Source organism: Antechinus flavipes, chromosome 1 (genome assembly GCF_016432865.1).
Source record: "Antechinus flavipes isolate AdamAnt ecotype Samford, QLD, Australia chromosome 1, AdamAnt_v2, whole genome shotgun sequence".
Taxonomy (NCBI): domain Eukaryota; kingdom Metazoa; phylum Chordata; class Mammalia; order Dasyuromorphia; family Dasyuridae; genus Antechinus; species Antechinus flavipes.
In genome coordinates, this window is record NC_067398.1 from 205588415 (window position 1) to 205607770 (window position 19356).

Genomic DNA, 19356 nt, shown 5'->3' on the forward strand with positions numbered 1-19356 from the left:
ATTTTATACAAAGCTTTCTAATGGTATAGTATCTCTTCAATTTTAATAATTTATGAAGTCATGCTATTCTTAATCTTCAATAAATTTCCTCAAATATATATGTGTAAAGTATATTTAATTCACTTTTATCATTTGCTTTGAAATAATAAACTTCATAAAATTATGTTAATTTTAAAATACATAAAATTATGTAAAAAAAGTTTGTATCTAAAATTATGTATCTCTAATGGTATCACCTTTTAAAGGGGACATACCGTGTCTTATATAAAATATATTAAGTGTTCAATAAATATTTATAGAATTATTTTGTTAGGATTTATAAACACAATTCACATAATCACCTCCCACTTCTATCAAATATTCTATTCTGCATAAAATTAAAAGGAGTGAAGATGATTACTAGGATAAATTGTTTGACACATAATCAGGAAGCAAAAAGTCAGAAGACAATTCACACTCTTGTTTCCCCACTTCCTCAAAAATCAGATTTGTTACTTTTTTTTTTAATAGTGATTTACATCATATATCAGGGATCATTGTGGAGCAGATTCCTGTTCAGATGTGGATTGTTGATATGACCTCTACAATCTCTTCCAAATCTAAGCTTCTGTGACTTAGGACTCTATTGGTATTTAGTAAATAATAACAATAGTTGTCATGCAAAGATTAATAACAGGATATGCTCAAGCAAATAAATATGCTTCATACTTAATAATGCTCTCATTTTAGAACAAAACAATACACAAACAGTAAATAGCAACAGAGGATAGCCATTTTTAAAACAATAGCAAAATTAAAATAGTAGAGCCAATAAATACCCATGAAAGCAACAGTTTCAAGAATCAGTAATGTAAAAACTTTTAAAAACAAATAAAAATGATCTTTTATACTGGAAATGCTACACAGTGATATGGCATCCCAAGTGAACAGGAACAATTAAGAATTCATATAGCAGTTGATTCTTCTACCTTCAGCTGTTTAGTAGGGCTTTCTCTGCAAAATTTTTAAAGTAACTATATATAATTCTATTCAAAACCCTTCTCTTCTGAATACAGATTAAATTTTACATGAATTGCTGCATGTAAATACCCTAAAGTCATAACTACGGCATGCTCATTTGTGCCAAACATGCTAAAAGTTCTATGGTACCCAAAGCTGTGCAGAGTCTCTTTTGTCATTTTTAAATTATTTATGTTAAAGTTCTTTAGAACATTGCCAAGAAAGCACAGGTGTATACCACATGAGGAGGTACAGACATGGTTATGAGAAGAATGGTGTTGCAATTTTATCTTTGTATTCCTAATGTAATCATCCCCATATGAATATCTATATCTCTTCTATATCACAAAAATTATGGCTAGAAAATATAAAGACATAAAATTTTATAGGGCCTCACAAAATTACTGGAATTGAACTAAGAAGTAGTTTGTGTGGGAATTTTGTCTGCTCAGAATGTGGTTTGCCAAGACAAATTGCTCTGTAAATCATGTATCTTCCATGCTTCCAATTCACCTGAGGTTAAATGGCTGCAATAACTCTTAAATTTTTTTGAGCTGCTTTGCCTTTTCAGTGTTGGAAGTATTTGTTTTTAAAGGTATTTACTTGAAACATTTTCTTAGTTCTGTTGGTCTATTTATTCTTGGGTTCTTCATCTCCTTCTGTCCCAACTCCTTTATTCTTCAAGTTTTTCTGTTCATATATTTCTCCATCTCTTTAAGCTCTTTGCATGTTTATCATTCAATGAAGCAATTTGCTTGAAGATTCTCTATGTGAGTTTTAGTATTTTTAAAATGATAAGGCTACATCAGTTTCTCCCAATCATTCCAATTCCTACATTTATTGGGAAAGGCTTCTCCAAATAGGTTATTATATCTAGTATCCCAAAATCCATAATAGAAAAGGGAAAAAAGAGACGCATTTATGAAATACTGGATTTTGTAGAAAAAGAGAGCAATTATTGAAAAAAAATGAAAATTCAAACCTATTATAATATTCTTGAACTAATATTTCAATATAAACAATAATACACTAGGGTTTTGTGAGTTTAGACAGAAATAGAATGGGGTAATAAGAGGTAAATAAAACAAATCTCTGTACATCTTACTGAATTTAAGGCATTAAGCTGAGTCTATTCCAAGCCCATCAATACCAAAAAAAAAAAAGTTGAAGTTCAATTAAGACATAAGTGGATTGAAAAAAAGATTGTGGAACTAAAAATCTGCCATATCTGTATTTTGTCTATTTTAATGTATATACAAATGTATAATGTTTGTCTATCATAATGTAATGTGATGTATAATGTAATGTAAAAAGTTCCCAAGGTGGCTTAAATGAAAATTCTTATCTCTAATGTATACTAGAGACACTTTTACCCTTTGAGAATATTTTTAACAGTGATCAGAAGGAAACAAAGAATTATCTATTACTTCGGCTGCTAGATTTATACTTCAGGATCTGTGAGAGCTATAATTTGTTAAGAGGGATGAAAGACATCTAGATCACACACAAAAAAAAGATATTAATAACCATGCCTGTGACTATAAGTTATATTATATGATTTGGGCCTGAGGTGAACACATAAACTAAATTATAATTGGGAAAATAAAGATCTTTTTTTTGGATTTTGTGTGTGTGTGAAGGCAAGAGATTATAATGAATATTGGTATGGGGAAGAGAAAGTAGTAGGCACTGATATCTGAAATTAGATAACTATGAAGAGGAGTTACAGTAAAGGAAGAAAAATAACATTTGAGATTGCAGAGGGCTAGAACACTGGACAAGTATTCTTGAAACAAGGTATTAACTGAGTGGAATTGATGAGATGATTGTTCTCTAGGTCACATATATACTTAGTATTTAGCATGGTGATGTAATGGTTCTTTAAGTTCACAGACAATCACTATGCTGTAATGATGTAATTACAATAAGGTACATAAGGGCTAAGAAGGACTGTAAGAGAGACAGTCTTTCTTGACCAGTCTTGTGGTGGCTCTCCTGCCTCCTTTACTCCTCCACTAAAACTAAGGATTCGGGTTGATCCTGAGGCCCTCCAGAGAGCTAGCCCATACATTAATTTTGGTGGCCAAACTGGGGCCCAAGAAACACAGGGCTTTGCAAAGATCAGCTCAACTGACAAGACAGTCAGCTCAGTGAAGAAGTCCCCTGTGACCTGGAAATAGGGTAAGTACAAAAATAGACAAGCAGAAAACTTTGGTAAGGGCTAAACTAGTCACATTCGTTTTTTAACTGAAATGGGCAAATACTAAGAAAAGAATTCCCCCACCCCAAAGGAAATATGCAGAATGTATACTTAGGTTAATAAAGAAGCAAGATTTATTGGTAACTTGGAAGCAGATCACTGGACTCTTAAATATATTAGAGTGCATGTCTCCTTGGCTCTCTAAGCATGAAAAATTAGAGCCAAATATGTGGGAACTTCAAGGAGAGCAACTAATTGAATATTATGAAACTATGGGACATATATGCAAGAGCTTTGTCCATTACCTATGACACAATTATAAAGGGCATTAATTAAAGCTAAACATGAAGGACAAGATACATCTGATTTAAAAATAGAAGTATATTCTGTGATTGAAGAGTTTGACTCTTTAGGTCAAGAAAAAAAGAAAATACACTTTGTTTAATCTGGAAATTATCAAAGATCTGAAAAAGGCTTGCAGTCTTTATGGATGTACATAGCTATATGTTAAGATGATATTAGAGAATTTGGCTTTTGAAGTTTTAACTCCTAATGATTGGAAATCTATAGCAAGGGCATCGTTAGCACCTGGACAAAATTTGTTGTGGCTTTCAGAGCATAATGAGCTCGTGTGAATACAAGCCAAATAAAACTGGCAACCTAGAGTTAATATATACCAGTGACTTCTGACCAACTAACATGTTTAAGTCTTTATACAATCACTTTAGCACAGATTAATTACCCTTTGGCAGCATATAAACAAATCGCTTCTATGCTATTAAAGCATGGGGCACCCTCCCAGGAAGACAAGATAGAGCATGAAAATAGCACATAAAAATAGCACAGGTCCAAATCAACCCTTTGTTGATTTCATGAGATGTCTACAGACAGATGCCATACTAACTATTGGTGAAAATGTAGCAACAGAAATTATGATAAGATAACTTGCTAAAGAAAATGCTAATAGGGTTGTAGAAGAATTATGCTAGGACTACACAAGGATTCTTCTTCAGAGGAGTTATGATGCAGAACATGGGAAGATAGGGTCCCTTTTGGAAAGGACGTGAGGGAGATACTTATCAATGCTTTCAATGTGATAAAGTAGGGCATCTGAAAGCTCAATGTTGGCATTAAAAAACAGGGTGGGAAAATAAGACCCAAAACCCTATGTCCAGAATACAACAGAGGCTTCCATTCATCAGAATGTAGATTGACTCAGAGAAATGGGAAGTGGGGCCCAGATCCAGGGCCTCAAGCAAAAAACACTTGGTGTATGATGGCAGTTGATGCTATACCATGAGGGTCTTTAGAAGTTCACTATTCCCACATGATCAATTACCCAAGAAGCAATCTGATAGGAGAAAGGAATTAGAATTGGAAAGAATAAAGTTGTATGTAGCTGGGACTACTGAGAGATCCCCTGGAGAAGTGAAATCTGTCCCTGTCCATCCTATGTATCCTTTGCCTCCAGACATAGTAGGCTTGAATATTTCACCTTCTGAGCATGCTTACAAAACAGTGTCCATCCATACACTGATCTGGAAACCTGGGGAATGTGTAGCTAATATCCCAGTCACTAATACAGGCAGACAATGTGTGACTTATCAACCAGGAGAAGTAGTAGCATCAGGTTTACTGATAGACTCCTAATAGGCAATTTGGTGATAATTACCCAGATTTTGACTCCCAACAACAGAATCCAAGAATATTCTGGACAGCAGCTATGACAGCTGACTGACCTATACTCACTGTCTATATAAATGGCATACCATTGGTAGACACAGGTATAGATCTTACACTCATTAGAGATGCTGACTGGCCCAGCCATTGGCCAAAGATTAACGCAGACACTCATATGTCTGGCATAGGAGGATCAATAACAGCTGAAGTTAGTACTACCCCTTTGAGATGGATATTTGAAGGTAAAACAGGAGTTTTTACTCCTTTTGCAATTGAAAAAATCCCCATCAATCTATGGGGCAGACATCTTACAATAGTAAAGATTAAAATTGAATACCTCAGCTTTTTAGTCAGGGCTGCTGTTGAAAGCCTGCCTGAACTCTCACCTGTTCCCATTCAATGGAAAACTGATACACCAGTGTGGGTAGAACAGTGGCCCTTAACAAGTGATAAGATTCAGGTCTTATTAGATATAGTACAGGAACAATTTGACCAAGGACACTTACAACCTTCTCTAAGTCCTTGGAATTCCCCAGTTTTTGTTGTAAGAAAGAAATCTGGGAAAATGGAGGATTTTGACTGATTTAAGAAAAGTAAATGAACAGATGGAAACTATGGGAACTCTTCAGCCTGGGATTCTATCTCCTACTCAGTTGCCTAGAGAATGGCCTCTTTGGGTTATAGACATTAAGGATCTGTTTCTATTTTATCCCCTTTAGATAAGGAGGATGTGAAAAGATTTGCCTTTTCAGTGCCAAGCGTTAATTTAGCTGAGCCTTATAAAAGATATGAATGGACAGTTTTGCCACAGGGAATTAAAAATAGTCCTACTGTGTGTCAAATGTATGTGGCTGCTGCTCTTACTCCAGTAAGAAAAGCATTTCCAAAAGTAATGTTATTACATTACATGGATGATATATTGGGATGTGCACCCGATGAGCAAATACAAAAGACCATAGAAATACTAAGGAACTACAAATTGCATATAGCTCCAGAAAAAATTCAAAGGCATCTTCCTTTTCAATAGTTAGGATATGAAATATATCTTAAGGTGCTTACAGTACAAAAACTGTCTTTAAGAACAGAGAAGTTGGTCACCTTAAATGACTTGCAGAAATTGATAGGAGATATCCAATGGATGCGTCCAGTGTTAGGCTTAACTACCTATAAACTGCAACCTTTATAAGACATTTTAAGGGGAGATACTGCTTTAAACTCACCACATCAGCTTACAAAAGAAACTTAAGAGGCTTTGAGAGAGGTTGAACTACCTTTATCCGATGTAGTTGAAAGAGTCACTCAAAAACCCTTAGAAATCTCAGTTCTTGCTATAAAAGAGGCACTCACAGCAGTCCTTCATCAAGGAGACACTATGATAGAGTGAGTGAACTTCCCAGCACAACCAGAACAAAGCCTTACTCCTTACCCAGTGTTTGTGGCTAGAATTTTATTAAAGGCCATTACACGAGTAGTACAATTATCTGGGATAAATCCTGACAAGACATACACCTTTTATACCAATGCACAATTTAATGTATGCTGTGAAACCATCCCAGAGTGGCAAATTTTACTGGCCACAGCTCCAAATTTTACATACAGGTCTCCATTAAAGATACCTCAGCTATTACACAATTGGCAATGAATTTTTGAAGAAAAGGTTTCTAAGGTTTTTCTTAAAAGACCAACTATCTTAAAGATGCATCCAAACATAACATTTATGTTATATGCTCTCATGACTTAACTAAAAAGAGAGTAGTCAGAACTCCTTTTCAATACACTCAGCAGAATGAATTGTATGCAAACATGCTAGCTCTTATTTATTATCCAGGAGATGTAAATATAATATCTGATTCAGCTTATTCCATAGGTGTGATACAAAGAATTGCCACAGCCCAAATAAAATTTTTAGCTTCTAATATATATCAGCTTTTTAAGGTACTTCAAGAGCAAGTGAGAAAGCATCCAGATAAGATTTATATCTTGCATGCCCACTCTCATAGTGAACTTCAGGTCCTATGTTTTATGGAAATTCAAAGGCAGATCACTTTCTAACCATGTTAGCCAATAGTCCTTTATTTCAAGTAGCCCAAGAATCTCATTCTAAATATTCACCAGGCTGTGTGAGTTTTACATTTGCAATTTGGAATAACAAAAAAGGAAGCTAGGAGCATAATAAAAGCCTGTACAGCTTGCCTTTCTTTCCAGGCTCCTACCTTTCCCTCCAGGGAAAAAACACTTTTGGTTTGAGTCCCATTGAAATCAGGCAAATTGATGTGACCCATTATGAATCTTTTAGTCATCTGTCTTTTATCCATGGATTTTTCAGGATTTACTTTTGCAATAACAGGAGCAAAAAAGACAATCCTAGTGGTAACTGAATTCCTTGTGTGCCACAAGCAATAAAACTAGATAATGGACCTGCATATACTTCTAAACATTTTGCACAGTATTAGATTTTGTACACCACTGGCATACCTTTTAATTCTCAAGGACAGGCAATAGTAAAGAGGAGAAACAGAGACATCAAGATGCTCCTCTAAAAATAAAAGGGAGACCACAGGTAACTCTAGAGAACTTTTAAATTTAGTTCTCTATACTTTCAATTTTTTGATTTTTGATAAAGATTCACTGGCTCCGGCTGACAGGTTTTATAACCCACTGGAAAGGCAGTGTCCAGTGAGAACAGCTCCAGTATCTTTAGATCATCAGGTGATGTGGAGAAATCCAGAAAATAGTGAATGGAAAGGACCAGGTAAATTAACTTCTTGGGGGAGAGGATTTGCTTGTATCTCTACAGATGGAGAAGGAATCAGATGGTGCCAATGAGGCATATTTGCTTTGTCCATCAGAGACAGAGAAGACCCTTGAAACAAAGGAAAAGACCCAAGAAACATTGGATGGTTCCATCTCAGACTACAAGTGCCACTGAAAAAGCATGACAATGAACATCAAAAGTCATTGATGAGACTAACTCATGACTTTAAAACCAGCAGGAATCATTGGATTCCCTGACACATGAAATAATGGACAATAGATTGGTTTTAAACTATCACTAGGACTTATGGACATGTATAATTCCTCACATTTATTCTTGTTGTTTGTTACATCACTACTAGCCTGTGCTATATTACTATGTGCTTGTGTAATACCATCCATACTGATGGATTTATGTATTCCTGTTTCAAGTAAGACTCTTCATCCCAGAGAAGACCTGCTAACAATATCTGCTTTGGTGTTCTCACCATCTTGAGAAGTCAGGGAGGGCACGATCACCTTCTTTTTGGTGTTTTCACCTCTCTTCCTGAGAAGTCAGGGAGTGTGTGACCACTTGTGTTCTAAAACAAAAGAAAGCGGGACATGTAAAGGGCTGGAACTCTGGAGAAGTATAGTTAAAACAAGGTGTTAACTCAGTAGAATTGATGATATAATGGTTCTCTAGTTCCCATATATACTTAGTATTTAGTATGATGATGTAATGGTTCTCGAAGTTCACACATAATCAATATGCTGTAATGATTAATATTAATAACCAAATTAACAAAAACCATATAATTATCTCAATAGATGCAGAAAAAGCATTTTATAAAATCCAACATCCATTCCTATTAAAAACACTTGAGAGTATAGGAATAAATGGACTTTTCCTTAAAATAACCAGTAGCATCTATCTTAAATCATCAGTAAGCTGCATATGTAATGGGGACAAACTGCAACCATTTCCTCTAAGATCAGGAGTAAAACAAGATTGTCCACTATCACTGTTACTATTTAATATTGTATTAGAAATGCGAGCTTTGGCAATAAGAGTTGAGAAAGAGATTAAAGGAATAAGAATAGGCAATGAGAAAACCAAATTATCACTCTTTGCTGATGATATGATGGTATAATTAGAGAACCCCAGAGATTCTACTAAAAAGTTATTAGAAACAATCCACACCTTTAGCAAAGTTGCAGGATACAAAATAAATCCACATAATTCATCAGCATTCTTATATATCACTAACAAAACCCATCAGTTAGAGTTACAAAGAGAAATTCCATTTAAAGTAACTATTGATTGTATAAAATATTTAAGAATCTACCTGCCAAGGGAAAATCAGAAACTTTATGAGCAAAACTACAAAACACTTTCCACACAAATTAAGTCTGATCTAACCAACTGGAAAAATATTAAATGCTCTTGGATTGGGTGAACAAATATAATAAAGATGACAATACTACCTAAACTAATCTATTTATTTAGCATTATACCAATCAGACTCCCAAAAAAACTATTTTAATGACCTAGAAAAAATAACAACAAAGTTCATATGGAAAAACAAAAGGTCAAGAATTTCAAGGGAATTAATGAAAAAAAAATCAAATGAAGGTGGCCTAGCTATACCAGATCTAAAATTATATTATAAAGCAGCAGTTACCAAAACCATCTGGTATTGGCTAAAAAATAGACTAGTTGATTAATGGAATAGGTTAGGTTCAAAGGACAAAACAGCCAATAACTTTAATAATCTAGTGTTTGACAAACCCAAAGACCCCAGTTTTTGGAATAAGAACGCATTATTTGACAAAAATTGCTGGGAAAATTGGAAATTTGTATGGCAGAAACTAGGCATTGACCCACACTTAATACTGTACATCAAAGCATAAAGAATGAGATTATAAATAAATTGGAAGAGCATAGGATAGTTTATGTCTCAGACTGGTGGAAGATGGAGGAATTTATGACCAAAGAAGAACTAGAGATCACTATTGACTACAAAATAGAAAATTTTAATTATATCAAATTGAAAAGTTTTTATACAAACAAAACTAATGCAGACAAGATTAGAAGGGAAACGATAAACTGGGAAAATATTTTTACAGTCAAAGGTTCTGATAAAGGCCTCATTTCCAAAATATATAGAGAATTGACTCTAATTTATGAGAAATCAAGCCATTCTCCAATTGATAAATGGTCAAAGGATATGAACAGACAATTCTCATGGAAAAAATTGAAACTATTTCTAGCCATATGAAAATATGCTCCAAGTCATTATTAATTTAAAAAATGCAAATTAAGACAACTCTGAGATACCACTACACACTTGTCAGATTGAGTAGAATGACAGGGAAAGATAATGCAGAATGTTGGAGGGGATGTAGGAAAACAGGGACACTGATACATTGTTGATGGAACTGTGAACACATCCAGCCATTCTGGAGAGCAATTTGGAACTGTGCATACCCTTTGATCCAGCAGTGTTTCTATTGGCCTTATACCCCAAAGAAATACTAAAGAAAGGAAAGGGACCTGTATATGCCAAAATGTTTGTGGCAGCCCTGTTTGTAATGGCTATAAACTGGAAAATGAATGGATGCCCATCAATTGGAGAATGGTTGGGTAAATTGTGGTATATGAATGTTATGGAATATTATTGTTCTGTAAAAAATGACCAGACTTACATGAACTGATGCTAAGTGAAATGAGCAGAACCAGGAGATCAGTATATAATTCAACAACAATACTGTATGAGGATGTATTCTGATGGAAGTGGATTTCTTTGACAAAGAGATCTAACTCAGTTTCAATTGCTCAAGGATGGACAGAAGCAGCTATACCCAAAGAAAGAACACTGGGAAATGAATGTAAACTGCTTGCATTTTTGTCTTTCTTCCCAGTTTATTTTTACCTTCTGAATCCAATTCTTCCTGTGCAACAAGAGAACTATTCGGTTCTGCACATATATATTGTATCTAGGATAAACTGTGACATATTTAACTTGTATAGGATTGTTTGCCGTCTGGGGAAGGGGGTGAAGGAAGGGGGGGGGGGAGTTGGAACAGAAGTGAGTGCAAGGGATAATGCTGTAAAAAAATTATCCAGGCATGGGCTTTGTCAATAAAAAGTTATAATAAAAACAGAAAAAAGAAAAAAGAAAATTACAGATAGAAAAACTTTTGATTTACAAAAAAGAACAGAGTCTTCAAATTAAAGACCAATGAGCTTATGTTTGATTCCTGGGACTATTTTTAATACATCATTAAAGAGATGTTGGGCAAACTTTTACAGAAGAAAAAGTAGCAGCAATGAAAAGAACCAGTATAACTTCACCAAGAATAGATAATACCAGATTAATCTCATTGTCTTTTTTCTTTTTAATAAAGGAATAAAATATTGATAGATGAAGGGAAAATATTATTTACTTAAATTATAACAAAGTTTTAAATAAATTATCTCATGTAATTTTTTATAAAAGTGACATGTGGACTAGGTGATAATGCAATTAAGTGATTCAAAATTGTTTGGATAACCAGACTCAAAGAGCAATTGTTAATGATTTATGGTCATTATAATAGCTCCCCAGCATACTATTCTAGAGATCTATGTTTATTCCTGTAATATTTAGCATTTTTGTCAGTTACTTGAATAAAAGATTTCAAGTGGTAGGTGAATTACCTAGGAAAAGTAGCACATTTTATATGATTTCTTTGCATGGTGATAGCAGTAGTCTTGTCACTGCTTGTCCTGATTGAATCAAAATGTTTGACCTTGATTAAGTGAAAATGGAATTATATTTACATTTAGTAAGTTCTCTATCAATGTACTGCTAAGTTTTATATCATATCTATATTTTATTGTTCTTTTGTGATTTTTAATTCTGTAGTTTTCTTAATGATAGATGTTTTCAAAGAAACATATAAAAGTTGTAGCTCTTAAACAACTACAATATTTTTATTATCTGCTAAATTATATTGCAGTGGCTGAAAGTATAGAGAAGTCAAGGATTTCAAAGACATAATTGACAGCAAAACAAGACCAGTCACAACAAAGGGCAACAAACAATGAAAAACAACATTAAAAACTGACAAATTATTGCTTGAAAGATATTAATTAATCCATAGAAGACAATCAAAAATATTCAGAGAGTCATGATAACTAAAGGAGCTGCTACTGATTTGTTGACAATATGCCATAGGCTTTATAATGTTATGGAGAAGGGAAGCAATAAGAAGAAAAAAATTGCAAAAACGCCTGTCATAGGCAATATAACACAAAGACTGAAGTACTTAAGATTATAAAAGGGCCATAATTGACCATATCCATAACAAAACCAACGGAAATTATATGATAATCTCTATAGATACAGGAAAAAGCTTTTAACAAAATACAGAACCCATTCCTATTAAAAACAAAAAGAGCTATAGGGATAAAGGGCTTTCCTTAAAATAATAAGTAATATCTGTTTAAAACCAATAGCAAGTATTATTTGTAATGGAGAGAAACTAGATGCATTTCCAGCAATATCAGAGGTGAAACAAGGATGCTCCTTATCAAAGCTATTGTTCAATATTGTACTAGAAACATTAGCTTTAACAATAAGAAAAGAAAAATAAATTAAAATAATTAGAATAGGCAATGAAGAAATAAAGCTATCACTCTTTGAAGATGATACGAGGATATACTGAGAGAATTCTAGTAAATTATCAAAAAAAAAAAAACAACTGGAAACAATTAACATGCTGCTTTCACAAAGTTTCATGATATACAAGAAACTCACACAAATCATCAGCATTTGAAAATATTACAGACAAAGTCCAACAGCAAGAAATAGAAAGAAAAATTCCATTTAAAAGAGACAAAATAAAATATTTGGATGTCTACCTGCCAAGACAAACCCAGGAACTATATACACACAATTACAAAACACTTCTCACACAAATAAAGTCAGGTCTAAAAAATTGGCAAAATATCAATTGCTCACTGGAAGACCAAGCTAATATAATAAAAATGACACTTCTACCTAAATTAGCCATACTAATTAAATTGCTAAAAAATTATTCTAAAGAATTAGATGATATAAAAATAAAATTAATCTGAAGAACAAAATCCCAGAATATCAAGAGAATTAATTGGAAAAAATACAAAGGATGGTGGCTTAGCAATACTAGACCTAAAACTATATTATAAAGCAGCAGTTATCAAAACCATTTGGTACTGGCTGAGAAATTGAGTGGTGAATCAGCGGAAGAGATTAAATACACATAACACAATAATAAAGGCCTATAGTGATCTAGTACTTTATGAACCCCCAAAGTCTAGCTTCTGAGAGAATAACTCACAATTTGACAAAAATTGCTGGGGAAAAATTGGAAAATAATATGTCAGAAACTCAGCTTAGATTTATATCTCACACCGCATACCAGAATAAAATGAAAATGTGTACATGATTTGGGCATAAAGGGTGACACAATATGCACATTAGGAGAACAAGGAATAATTTATCTATCAGATATCTGAAAAAGAGAGGAATTTATAACCAAAGAAGAACTAGAGGATATTATGAAAGGCAAAATGGACAACTTGAGTTACATTAAATTAATTTTTTTTTTGCAAAAATAAAACCAATGGAAACAAGATTAAAAAGGAAGTACAAAGCTGAGTTTTAAAAATTTACAATTAGTGTTTCTGAAAAAGGTTTCATTTCTAAAATATATAAAGAACTTTGTCAAATTAATAAGAATACAAGTCATTCCCCAATTGATAAATGATCAAAGAATATGAATAGATAATTTTCAACTGATGAAATTAAAGCCATATATAATCATATGAAAAATGCTCTAAATCATTACTGATCAGAGAATTGCAAATTAAAACAACTCTGAGTTATCATCTCACACCTCTCATATTAGTTAATATGATAGGGAAGATAATGATAAATGGAGAGGATGTGAGAAAACTAGGACATAAATGCATTATTAATGTGGTTGTGAAATGATCCAACCATTCTGGAGAACAATTTGGAACTGTGCATATTCTTTGACCCAGCAGTACCACTACTAGGTTTGTGCCCCAAGGAAATCATAAAGGAGAGAAAAGGACCCACATGTGCAAAAATGTTTGCAGCATTTTTTTTTTGTGGTAGCAAAGAAATGGAAAATGAGTAGATGTGCATCAATTGAGGAATGGATGAATAAATTGTGATATATGAAAGTAATAAAATATTATTGTTCTATTAAAATGATGAATAAGCTGATTTTAGAAAGCCTTGGAACATCAAAGCTTGCAGTTGCCAGGGAACTGGAAATCTAGTTAAAGTTCCAGGGCTGAACAGAATGCTTGTGGTCACTGAGAGACTCAGAGTACAGATCAGGAGAGTAGTAAATACATGTTTCTCTAAATCTTACCAACCTGTAAAAACTAAAAACTTACAGGTCTCGAGAATTATCTACAAAAACAGCTGCATAAAAAACTGAAACTTTCCCCCTCCACACCAGAAGCAGAGTCCCAATGTAGCATAGAATAAAAACTAGGCTGGAAAAATAAGTAAATAGCAAAAAAAAAAAAAAAAAAAAAAAAAAAAAAAGACTGACTACAAAAGTTAATATTATGACAGAGAAGATCAAAACTTAAACAGAAAATAGAAATTGGCCTCAGATCATGAAAGAGTTCAAAAAAGATTTTTAAAGTCAAATAAAAGAAGTAGAAGGAAAATTGGGAAAACCATGATAGGGATGTAAGAAAATCATTAAAAAAAAAAAAAAAAAAAAAAGTTAACAACATGGTTACCAAAAAAAAAAAAAAAAAAAAAAAAAAACCTAAAGAAAAGAACACCTTAAAAACAAAATAGGCCAAATGATAAAAAGTATCAAAAAATAAATGAAAAGAATGCCTTGAAAAGCAGAACTGTTCATATGGAAAAAAAGGTGATATACAAAAAATGCACTGAAGAAATTGAATCTGTAGAAAGCTGAAATGGCTGAATGAAAAAAAAATGGTACAAAAATCCAATGAAAAATAGAATTCCTAAAAAAGCAGAATTGGTCAAATGGAAAAAAAGGTTCAAAAGTTCACTGAAGAGCATAACACCTTTAAAATTAGATTGGAGCAAGTAGAAATTAATTACTTTATTAGATATGAAGAAACAATCAAACAAAATTAAAAGAATAAAAAATAGAAGAAAATGTGAAATATTTCATTGGAAAAACAATTGACCTGGAAAACAGAGCCAAAAGAGATAGTTCAAGAATTATGGACTATGTGAATGCCATGATTATAAAAAGGACCTAGTTATTATTTTTCAAAAAATTATCAAGGGAAACTGCCCTGATGTTATTGAAATTGGAAAAATCCAGTGATTATCTCCTAAATGGGATTCCCAAAGAGAAATTCCCAAGAATATTATGGCAAAATTCCAGACCTCCCAGGGCATGTCAAATAAATAATTCAAATATCATAGAATCACAGTCAGGATAACACAAGATTTAGTCATTTCTAGTATCAGAGGGCTTGTCATATAACATTCCAGATGGTAAAAGGCTGGGATTACCCTGAAGTTAGGAGATGATTGCAGAAGTGGTGATATATGATTGTGAAAGAGTACTATTATGCTATAAGAAATGAAAAGCAGGGTGATTTCAGAAAAACCTGGGAAGATTGACATGAATGGATGGAAAGTGAAAGGAGCAGAAACAGAAGAATATTGTACACAGTAACATCAATGCTATAAAGTGATCAACTGTGAATGACTTTTCATCAATGACTTATGATGATAAATGCTATCAACCTCCAGAGAAAGAAATGTTGGGAATCTGAATGCAGAATGAAGCATACTTTTAAAATTTTCTTTAGTTTTCCTCTTTTTGATGGTGGGGTGGAGTGGGGTCTATGATTTTTTTCTGCAAAGTGATTAATATGGAAATATGTTTGGCATGAGTTTGCATGTACAATATCAAATTACTTGCCTTTTCAATGAGAAGAGAGAGGGGAAAGGGAGAAAGAGAATTGGGAAATCAAAAACTCTTTAATGAATGTTAAAAATTGTTTTTACATGTAATTGAAAAAAATATTAAGTAAAAGTAAGCTAAAAAAGATGTTCACACAAAACACTTAAGTTTAATCTACATATTAACATTTTCTCTTTAGTTCCCCAAGTCTAAATGATAAAAATAAATAAATAAATAAACAAATAAATAAAGCTCTGGTTTGCAGCATTTGCCAATTTCCAAGGTATACATGCTAATACTAAAAATTTAACAATTCAGTTGGTACAGACTTGCTCCAGGATATCCTTGCATTGATTAATCATAAAATCACTCATATGTAAAATCATTTGCTGCCAAATATAGGAATTCAAAAGTGAGTATGATCTTAGCTGTGGTAATTGAATTCTTTTAGTTAGCTTGCAATAATTTTTTCTTGACCTAAAGAATCTGTATTTTGGCTATAGCATTGCTGAAAATTTCCCTTTGGGGGCTTCTTTTAGAAAGTGACCCATAGAATGTACTATTTTCACTTTGCCTTTTTGATTTGAATTAATCTAGGCAGTTATGTTGTATGGTTTATGCAAATATAGCATACAAGAAACTACATTATATTTAGAATGAGACAAGATAAGTAATTATTGTATATGTACTAAATATCATAGCAGCTGAATATTTAGGGAAGTAAGGGGAAAGGAAAGCAAATAAGCTTTTCTGGAAAGACATTTCTTCCTGGACTGTGGTTTTTGACTAACATTTTGTGCAATACTTCTCTGGAAGAAGGAGCTTAATTATTATTCTCTTGTGATTTCTTGATCATTTTTCAATCTGGAGACTTTTTAAAAAATCATCATTGGATTATGTGTGAAAGTGCTAGCTGGTTTTTTGACTCCCTTTTATTCTACCATCTTAAGGAATTACTTGAATTAAATTTTGATTAAAATTCCATTAACTATTAATTTATATGAAAACCTTTCTTATACACTATATGCCTTTTGAAGTCTGGAATTACATACATTTCTATGATCATATCTCCAATGTCTGTCTTAGTACATTACAAAACACCATTTAATTAATTAATAAAAATATGAATCAAAGTCATTCAAGGCAGAACTATCCCAAATGTTTAGTAAAAGAAAGACTGCTATTGCAAGAGACTTTGGAATAATAGGAGAATTATTAATTTATTTAGTTAATTAGGGTTTTTTTTTTAAGAGAATCTATTTTCTTTCTCAGATAGATGTTCTGAGTCTCAGAAAAAGACTTAAGTCAAAGACCTTACACTAAAGATTATATGACTATTTGAATCATATCAGGTCAGAAAAAAAAAAGGAATGGTTAGAGAATATTCATAAAATGACTGCATAAATCTGAATCAAAGTTTTTGGAGTCCCTTTCTGACATAGGAAACTTTCAAGAACTGCCATATATAAACCTAAATTTCTTTCCAGAGATATGTCTCAAAAGTACACATCATGGAATAGAACAAAGAGTTAAACTAACTTTTTTAATAATCCCTAGATAAATCCAGCCTTTCTATTCTAAAATGAGATATTAAGAAAGTGAATGAAATTGTGAGAATATAAATGCTACAGAAAGCAATCATTGGTAATAGAGGTCTTTATGTACTCAGAAGAAAAAGTCTTATTTTTTTCTTTAAAAAGTGTATGAAGAAAAACATTGCAGACATAATACATTCTTATTCTGATAAAACATTTGCTACAGTGTCAAAATAAATGTTGCTCAAAATTATTTTAAATTGCCTTCAATATCAGCATTATCTTATTGAAAGAAAATTGTTTTAGGGGCTATATCCAAAAGACAATGATAAATGACAATATCTCACATTGGAGAAATGGCTAAAGGAATGATGAAGGGTCAGTATTATTTACTGTCAATAATAATGATCTGGAAGTAATAATGTATTATATATTAATGAAATACTAGGTTCATCCCAAATTGGATATGATTTCATATATCAGTAAGGGCTAAACAGTTATAAAATGACCAAGAAATAGAAAACTAGCAAATTAGAAATTTCATAAACAAAAGAGACATGAAGCTCTTAGGGAAAAAGCTGCTCAATAAGTATTGTCAAGAAGTATCTACTAAAGCTAACAACAACAAGGGGAACTTTTAAATCTGGTTTGAGAGACAAGAAAAACATATATGAAATTGCTAAAGAATGGCAAGATAACAAAAAATAAGCTGTGTAATATGCAATATAAATATGATTTTTTTCCCCCAAGGCAAATGGGGTTAAGTGACTTGTCCAGGGTCATGCAGCTAGAAAGTATTAGGTGTCTGATACCAGATTTGAATTCAGGTCCTACTGACTTCAGAATGCTCCATCCACTGTGCCACCTAACTGCCCCTAAAAATATAATTTTGAATTGTCGATGTAAATGATAAATGTGAGAAACTTCAGGGAAAACTTTATAAGTGAATGGATGAAAGGATGACATCATAAATAACTGCAATTAACATAATGTTTTAGATTGTGTTTCATTATTGTGGTTGCAAAAAGAATTGTAGTTGGTCTTGTTATGTAAAGTAAAATAAATCATCAATAAATGAATTACTACTAAGGGCTAGAGGATAATGTGATGGAGAATGTTATGACTTTTTTTTTAGAAAAGCAGTTAAAGCAGGTCTTGGACTTTCATCCTAATATAAATGTCCTGAATTTTTGCCCTTATATGTATGTCAATCAGTTGCCATTGCTTGCTTGTAGGAAATGGCCCAATAAGTCAGGTTTCCTTTCCCATGCATTCATGGGATAGTGTCAAGAGCAGTAACTAAAAAATAAATCATGTCTACTAGGAGAAGAAAGTGTCTGGACTTGATTATACCCATATTTCAAGTTTGGAGATCACAAAAAGGTATGCCTGTTTCTCACATTCACTTTCTCTTTTAACCTTAAATCTTACTACCCAGATAGTACAATAGAAAAATAAGATGTTCTTCCATATTTGAATGGAACCTACTTCAGTACCTGACAAAAAGTAAGTATTTAATAAATAGCTTTTTAATTTACTAATTGATTGATTAATTTATACTGAGTCATCTTGAGGGTGCAGAATGTAATTCTCTCTTTTCATAATTTAAAATACAAATCTGTCTATTAATTTGCATTCCATGTTGTGTAAGGGTAGTCAGAGTTTCAAAGAATTTCATATTATTTAAAGATATTCCAGAGGGTTTCATATTATTTAGAGATATTTCTGTCTCCTTTCCTTGCTCTTTTTTGAATTCCCTAGCTTTGGAACATTCTTATTTTGAGGTTGTGAGATAAGGGTAGTATGCTGAAAACACATGTGCTAACATCTTGGTGACCTCATACATGCCTGTTAGAGATCCATGATTTGAACACAGGCTTTTCTACATTAAATCCATTGCTCTTTTAGTGAAATCTTGTTTCTAAAATGGCAAAGATTAGAGAAAGATTCAAAACCAGACATTCACAAGAGGGATCCTAAGGAAAGGAAAGGCTTGGATTTCAAGCTATAAGAACTTGTTGCCAAGAGACAGAAAAGTGGTCCAATTAAACAAGAGATATGAATTTAACTTTTCATACTCAAAGACTGCACAGGCACATTGGGGTTTAAGTCCAGTCTTGTGTTTGCCAACTAATTGTGCTCTCTCTACTCACCCCAAACCCTGTCAGTTAAGAAGTTTTTTGAATTATTTTTATCAGCTTCCACAGAATATATGGGGTGGCAGAAAGTCAGGCTTCT